Raw genomic sequence first — 8,621 nt, 5'->3', positions numbered from 1 at the left:
TAGGAAGAAGTTGTTGCAGAGGTGCGCGCTTGGCCCGGAAGCCGCGGCAGTTCCGACCTCCACTACGGCACTTCTTTCTCTCTATCTTCTTTCACTCCCACCTTCCTCCCTTCCCTTACGGCGTGGTTCGGGTGTCCGCCGAGGTAAATTTGGCAGATACTGCACCATTTCCTTTTCTCAAAAAACCAATTTACCAATCTACCAATTTATAGTCGGAAACGTGCTTCTCCACGGCGACCGCATCCACCAGCCGACGGTGGCCACGACAGCTTTCCCGTCTGCATGCGCTCACCTGCGAGACACCGTAGCGCGGCAGACAGCATTGCGACGAAAAGAAACGCTTTTTTGCACTTTGCAAACAATGTTTCCAAGCACGCAAGGAACAAAAGCGGTGAATAATCGCAAGTGCTAGCTTTGGTTGGTCGGTTGTCTCCAGAAAATTCGCCCGGCTGGCGAACAGGACCAACCGGGTCGGCGAACGTTGTTTGTTTATTGTTCTGATTCCTGAAAGCTGTTATACCGAGGCAACACCACAGCAACCTGTCTCGTGTCTCTGCTGTTCGTGCAAGGTGACAAGAAGGTGTGGGACGAGTTGGTTAGGCGACTTGTTGACCGGTCGCTTGCGAACGTGTTTTGTTGATGCCATTGCTGTTTCCGCAGTGTGAAACGGCCTTTAGGCTCCCTTCCCCAAACAAAAAAATAAATTTCTTTGGGCAAAACTGAAGGGCAATCCTGCAGAAAAACCTGATAAAATCAATGAAGAAAGACTCGGCTTGATGCGGCTGCTCACGCGTACTGGTGCGCTTTCTTTCTTTGAATGTGTTATTGATCTTGGATGGGTTGCTACAAAAAAGGAAAATCTCAAAGGTTGACTGTTCCTAAAAAAGGCTCCATTTCAACCTTGATTTTCCTCATCATCAGCGTGACTACGCACACTGCAGGTCAAAGGCCTCTCCCATGTCTCTCCAATTAACCCTGTCCTTTGCCAACTACAACCACCGTACGCCGCAAACTTCTCAATCTCATCCGCGCACTTAGCTGTTTCCGCCCGATGCTGCGCTTGCGTTTTTCTTGGAATCCACTCTGTTACCTTTAATAACTGGAGGTTATGTTGCGTTCGGTTTACATGCCCACCTACACCCATTTCTCTCTCTTGATTTCGACTATGATATCATTAACTCGCGTTTGTTTCCTCACCCACTATGTCCGCTTCCGGGCTCTTAACATTTGACTGAATTATTTTCTTTAAATAGCTGAAGGCGTTGTCCATAACTTAAGCTGAACTATTTTCGTTAGCCTCGACGTTTCTGCCCCATTGCTGAGCATCGGCGAGATACAGCTGTTGCACACTTTTTTCTTGAGTGATATTCCCAAGCGCCGCATTTTGTGTCGTGCCTAGCGGCGGGTGCTCAAAGCAGCCGAGTGAGGGGGCGTCCGCCCAAGAGCAGCCTCCTCGCCTCCTTAGCAACCGGCGCGCCAGTGGGGGGCGCAGCTGTACATAGCAACCGTATCTTCGAAAAACGTAGCGCGAAACACAAGACACAGGTAAGGTGAAGACAGGACACTAGCCCAGTTTAGCTTACTTGTATAGCAACCGTGACGTCACACAGTAGCGGTAGAACGAGCGCGTGCGCGTCGGCGGTGGCAGCTGCACCGCCACTCCTTCGCCAGACGTCTCGTTGCAGTCGAGTGAGTGAGACGCATGGCTCCGAAACGGCCCTGTGATTCCGCGCCAGCGATTCGGGGAAGCGGCAATGGTTTGACCACAAGGCTTTCGCCAAGCACGCTTTAGAATTTCCTGTCTTAGGTATTTTTTGAGGAAAAGAAATGCACAGTATCGCTCTCCCACAGCTGCGAAACCAATAGAGCGGGAGCTTGGAAAGCAGAGGGTAAAATTTTTAAATTGGTTTTTGAGGAATGGAAATGCGCAGCATCCGTCTCACACATATCTCGGTGGACACCTGAACGAGAGGGAAGGCGCATAACTGCCCTCTTGGAACAGTGGGCACCTCAATAGTGCTTTAAGCTACGCGGCGGTAGTGACAGATGTGCGCTGCATGCATTGGCATTGACAACGCTGTGCTAGAAACGCGTCACTGAAGCCATAGGCTGCCGGCGTTCAATATGTTTATTGGAGTTGGCATTGACAACGTCTTAAACCTCGACCATTTTAAGGAAAGCAAGTCCGCATAACGGGCTGCCTGGGACAGTGGACGCCCGAATCGCGATAATAGGTGCGCTGGGTGACGAGAGAAAGATGTTGGCTGCATGCGTTAACGCTGGCAACGTTGTGGCAGACACGCGGCACTGCTGCAATAGGCCGCCGCAATCATTAGGTGAGCTGACTCTGCGATGTTTTTTCTCCAGCTCTTCACTGGTTTAGTAGCTTAATGCGCGGATAAAGGTCCACTGTCCTAGAGAGCCAGTTATGCGCCTTTCAGATCCTTTGATTTATGTGGCGGTCAGATGAAGGTGAAGTCTGATGAAACGGTGACCTTGGCTTTACCTAACGTAGTGAAGCTTTCGCTTCAAGAAGGTCCACCCTGCCCTCGCACCGCTGGAAGAGAAATGTTACTCTGCCATGAGGAGAGCAGCCAATAAATGGCAGATGACAGTGCACAATCAGACCGGTCTGCTGAACTCCTACTTTATGACCCTTAACTTTTTTTAACCTCACATATGCATTGCATGCAGCAAATTCATTGGCACTGCTAGCTCGCATTGCAGGGGTGCTTACATGGGATGTTCTGAGAATAATGCTGAAATGGAGATATTAGGTGTGCCCTTTGTCTGACGATGTGTTTCGGCACGGGTCATGCAAGCGTGTGCAATGCTCCCAGTGGCAAGGCCCTTTCTATGCCTCATTATCATCATCATCAGCCTGATTACGCCCACTGCAGGGCGTAATCAGGCTCTCTCCCATGTCTCTCCATTTAACCCCTTCCTTCGCAAGTTGCGGCCACCGTATTCCTGCAATTTTCTTAATCTCATCCGCCCATCTAACTTTCTGCCGCCCCCTGCTACGTTTGCCTTCTCTTGGAATCTACTTCGTTACCCTTAAGAACCAGCGGTTATCTTGCCTTCGCATTACATGCCCTGCCCAAGCCAATCTATTGCTCTTGATTTCAACTAGGATGTCATTCACCCTTATTTGTTCTCTCACGCACTCGGCCCGCTTCCGATCTCTTAACGTTACAGCGATCATTTTTCTTTCCACAGCTCGCTGCGTTGCCTAACTTAAGCTGAACCCTGTTGGTTAGCCTCAACGTTTCTGCCCCCTAGGTGAGTACCGGTAAGATGTAGCTCTTATATACTTTTTTCTTGAGGGATATTGGTAAACCTATGCCTAAGGTTTGCTAAACATTCCTATACTTCTTCCATCCAGGTGTAGACTGCGGACCGCGTGTGACATGCTTGATCTGTTCTCGACCGGACTCTTAGCCATACACATCACAAATATACGCCAACGTGCCTTCTCGAGTGTTGCTCTCTAGGTTCTTCGCCTCTTCCTTGAGCAGCACCAGAAGTGGAAGAGGACAGGAATTATAGCGGGTCTTTTTGTGTGCACAAGCATGCACATAGCTACCTTAAAACAACTGTTTTTGAACATCAAACAAAAAGAACAGCTTTACTAGTGAATTAACACTCACTTTCTTTCAGTTTCCTTTGCCTCAAAAATAGCATGATTCTTCCTACAAAAGTGCAATTATTCACTTCAGGTCAGGTCACCGCAATTAGCACAAGTCGAACCAAGTAATTCCTTTGTTTAATCGCTCAATCAGCCATTGATCTATAACATACAATAGAGTGAGACAGTTTATGAACTATCTTGCCTTAGTAGTCTAACTTTAAATTGGAAACATGCCAGCATATTTTCTAAGCGTTGCTCAAAGTACATCTCCGCACTCAACTTCATTTGTGTTCAGTGAATGGTGTTCGTCTGCTACCAATTATTCAATAATTAGCATGTCTCAAAAAATTTGCACATAATACATTACCCTCTAAACATTCCCTCTCCTTTTGCCCCAAAATGAGGAAGCTTTTCTTTCGCCTTGTGGAAGCTCTGAAATATTTACTTGAAACGTGTACATTTTGTGGATCTGTATGAATCGAGTCGGAGTAACTTGAAGTTATTTTAATGCTAGCCATTCTTATTCCTCTGAGCGTTTCTGCATGTGTTTTTTCAGTACCTGCAAAAAGCTTGCTCAGCTATTCATATTGTCACGAAGCAAAGCAGGTTTCTTAATATGCTTCCGATCCACAACACTACAAACTTAATATAGTTCCACCACCTAAACAGCTACAAGGAAGACAAAATACGCACGAATTATAAACTAGAGGAGCACACTACACGAAAAAATTTTCACTGAAAGTGTTGTGCTGAGGAATTTAACAAGAGTGGCAAACACGGCAACATATAAGCTGAGTATGAAGACCACTGGCGCACTTTTGCCTCATGGTTAGAATAGAAATTTGTTTTACATTCTGCCACGTTCATTCTAAAATCAACAGACCACAATTACAAAGCGGCTAGCCCCATGACGACATCTATAGAGTGGTACCGCTCTCAGGTGTTCCGTTATGAAAACAATACATGTTGCATACTGCAGAAGTTCCTCAATCCAGTTATGCATGTAAAAAATATATGATACGTTGCTGTCAGCATGTGCTTTCCACTACTCGAAATAAAAGTCCCGGCTACTATAATTTTTATGTGGGCATCTCATTACATATTTATCCCAGAAATTAGTACTATACCCTGCAAATACTCACTGCTCGTTCCTGCACTTCTCAGAGATCAGCTTTCTTAGATGTTACGGCTTTCTGCAAAAGAATGCAATGCAGTATTGTTGAACACTCAGTAATAATGAAGTGCAGCTCACTATGAACAAGACATGATGATGAGTCAACATTTACTAGGCCCCAAATAAATCGGTGGAGCACGCAGGCACCAGACGGTGTGGTTCTTTAGTTACGGGATCCATATGTTCCCAGCAGCTCCTGGCCCCTGTCCGTCAGTGCGAGCTGAATCGGTAGGGAGGGGCTGGATAACAAGATCTCCCATCGCCCAAGGGGTTGGGAATTGGGGGTGTTGGTGGGAAGGGCGAGGAGGGGTGTCTTGAGTTCTGTGCACTCTGCCAAGACGTGCGGCAGGGTGCCCCTTTCTGTTTTGCAAAAAGGACAGAACGTATCGTGTTCCGCAGGGTAGATGCGGTTCATCAGTACGGGATGCGCAAGCGATCCCGCCTGCGCTCGACGCAGGATCGTCTGTTGTTGCCTGGTGAGTTTGGGGTGCGGTTCTGACAGTCTGCACCTTTCCTCTCGGTACATCCGGATAATGTCTCGAAAGCTGGTAACCGGGTGCGGTAGCTCTTCCGGCTCGTGCTCGGCCCGGATGGACATTTCTCGGGCATGGTAGTCAGCGATGATGTTGCCTGCTACCTGCGAGTGAGCCGGGAGCCACCCGAGCTCTATGGGTCTTCCCGGCGGCTTGCACATGGATTGAATGGCTTGAGCCGCGGAGGACAGTACTCCCCTGCGGTAGCTTCCATAGGCTGTCTTTGAGTCGTTGTCCACGGTGTCCACGCTCGGCTGTGCGAGTGCGAGGGCCACGGTCACTTCTTCGGCAGCTACGGGGTCTGTTGTCTTCAGGGACGCGCTGACGATCAGCCTGTATTTTGACGTAACCACCACCGCTGCACGGTTACTCTGTTTTCGGAGCGAGGCGTCCGCGTAGAGTACTCTGGTGTTCGCTTCCAGCTTCCGGGCTATGGCTTTGGCCCACGCGGTGCGCCTCTCGTCGTCCTTGACGGACGTCAATTTCTGGGAAAGGGGTTTCGTCTGAATGTTCGTCTTCCAGTCTTCCGGAAGGGCCGCCTTGATGGTTACTGGCTCGATCTATCATCCTATCTTTCGTAGGATGGCTCGTCCGTGTTCCGTGTTATTTAGCCAGATTCTCTGATTAGAGAGTAGGCTTCGATGAGCTCCTCCACCGTGTTGTGGGCGCCCATGTTAAACCGATGCTTCGTAAGGCAACGAAGCAAGCACTGGGCATGCCCATATACTCGTCCACGCAAACAAGGCATGAATAACGCCATCTGCTGTGGTAGTTGGTCGCGATCCATATGTATCAGCAGCGCAAACACAAAACAGGAAGAAGGTTTGGCTTGCTTTATTGGGGTTTAATGTCCCAAAGTGACTCAGGCTATGAGAGACGCCGTAGTTCAGAGCTCCGGAAATTTCGACCACCTAGGGTTTTTTAACCTGCACTGACAGTGCACAGTAGACGGGCCTCTAGAATGTTGCCTTGGGGCGCTATGCTGGAAGGCCCGAGTTTGCTGAAACTCGGAATCTTCCCGAATTCTGGCGACGCCCTCAGATGAGTGAACTAATGGTAGCAAGACAAAATCCCACCCTCGTCACGCCTCCAGCTTCATTGGGTTATCTGGATATATTCCGTGCTTTATCATCACATCGGCGCCACCTCATGGGCTTCTTGGGCGGTCTACAAAGAACGGGTCACGTGAGCCAACCGCCGGTGCACTTTTCATTTGTCTGTCGCTCCACCAAGTGCATTGCCTGTGCAATTCGTCAAACGAGGTTTGTTGAATTTTATAATGCACTTAGTAGACCTTTATAAGCATTTTATAGTGTGCAAGATTTGGATTTAAAGCGCTTTAGAGTGATTCATGCATTATTAAATTTTGCTTTGTACCGCGAGGGAACGTTACCAACGCTACATCATGTGCAACTGTGAAGGCTACGGAAGTAGTCCGCAAAAAAAAATAAAGAAAGGTGTACCACTCCGCGCTGTTTTGTGGCCGTGTGGTCTAACGCGTCGCTCCGGAAAGTCGACAGGCAATGGGAGTGCGTGGGATCAAATCCCTCATGGTTAAACTTATTTTTTTCGCACATTTTTTTTTTCATCGCATTTTGAATTTCGCGTCACTTGAATGAGAAAACCCGTTTTGTTCAGAATCGCTTGAATATTATGCCGCGCTCTGAAATGAACAACATGCATCTGTTCATTTGATGCATACCACATACACCATACACCATGCATACACCACCTCGATATGGCCTGTTTTCCCGTGTTAAGTGTTAAATTTTAAACATAGTGTTGATTCCCGCAGTGACAGAGAATAGTACTGCCTCAAGAGTCAGCTTGGCTCGATTTCCCTGCTCTCCTAGAAGAGCAGAAGCTGCTCAGGCAGGATTTTCATGCAGCCAGGTCAAAAGAGTTCAAAGCTGTGGGAGCGTCAAGTAAGAATGCAGAAAAAGTTGTACAACGCTAGGAAAAATATTTCGAAAGAGCAAACAATAAATGAGACACGACAATAAAAAACGCTGACCCCCAGTGTTTGCCAGAAATGGTTTATTCTGGAAACGGCCAGTGGCATGGATCACAGTGCATACATTAAAGGACACGTGCAGTGGGTGTACACCAACACATAATCAGTCAAGTGCTCCATAACTGAAAAAGAAATGTGGAGCCACCGAGCAACACTATTTGACAAAACGAAAACCTGACCAATGTACTAACAAAGACGTGACTCGAAACAAATTCACACTCAACTGAGCAAGAGCCAGCTTGAAATCATTCACACCTCCGAAAAATTAAGGACAAAACATACAGTACTGGCTACCTCAACACTGGCACTGCATAACATGTCAAAACGACCAGAGATTGACAGTAATGCAAGACAACACCAAACCAGGAATCCTTTTTCAGGACATGAAGATCAGACATACCATTCCCAACCCTCACAAACAAAATGAGGCCAATGCCTACGGGTTTGTGAATGTTCGATCATTTTGGACAGCATAATTGAATAAATTTCTGTTGAGTTAGTCGAACGAATCAAACAGTATATGTTCAAAATTATTTTAAATGAATCTAATTTGCTCTCAAATTTTCAGATACTTTCCGAATGACTGACACAACGCTTCATTAAGCTCCTCCGTATTTTTCTGCAATTAATCTTCCAAAAACTGCACACATTGACGACGTGTACCAGTATACGTATTCTAATTGGGAAAACTACTATTTGCACTCCCTTACAAATTATACTTCTATACAGACACTAGTAACATGACCACCTACACTACGAGTGCCTGCCCGATACAATTTGATGCAACGAATTGCAATGATGCAATGATTTGAAGGAAATGTTACAATTCCCTCGATATATTGATCAACATACACAACCATATGCACACATATTTCACATTTCCACCCACACACGCGCAAAGGTGATCACAGCAAGCCGATGAGTCCTCTCTCTTTCCTCGGTAGCATGTGTATTACACATCAATTCGAAATTGGACATGTTCCTCGATGTCACTCAAGTCTTCATCACTGGAATCGATGCTCGACTCATCAGAGGAGGAGTTGCACGAGTCAGAAATGCTGAAGACAACCTGTTCAATTTCAGCGTCAACAATCATATCGCGTTGCCATGCTTCAGCCCCAACTTGCTCCACATGAACACAACAGTTTTGCCAGTTTTCCTGGCTTACAGATGCCAGTGCTTCCGGCAGGAGCTTTTCCACTACAGCCAAAGTGAAACATTTATTGCGACTTGCGATTATGAATAATGCATAAGAATGCAATCTGCCAA

The 8,621-nt window shown here is 47.1% G+C and overlaps 2 pseudogenes; both read right to left on the bottom strand.

Moving 5' to 3' along the window:
• Positions 1-2,506: 2,506 nt before the first annotated feature.
• Positions 2,507-4,091, bottom strand: LOC149337309 (uncharacterized; annotated as a pseudogene).
• Positions 4,092-4,968: 877 nt separating this feature from the next.
• On the bottom strand, positions 4,969-6,011 carry LOC149337308 (uncharacterized; annotated as a pseudogene).
• Between the last annotated feature and the right edge of the window lie 2,610 nt (positions 6,012-8,621).

This window comes from Amblyomma mixtum, chromosome 7, assembly GCF_055824585.1.
Source record: "Amblyomma mixtum isolate Tamu chromosome 7, ASM5582458v1, whole genome shotgun sequence".
In the NCBI taxonomy this organism is placed as follows: domain Eukaryota; kingdom Metazoa; phylum Arthropoda; class Arachnida; order Ixodida; family Ixodidae; genus Amblyomma; species Amblyomma mixtum.
This window is presented reverse-complemented; position numbering and strand designations above follow the sequence as displayed.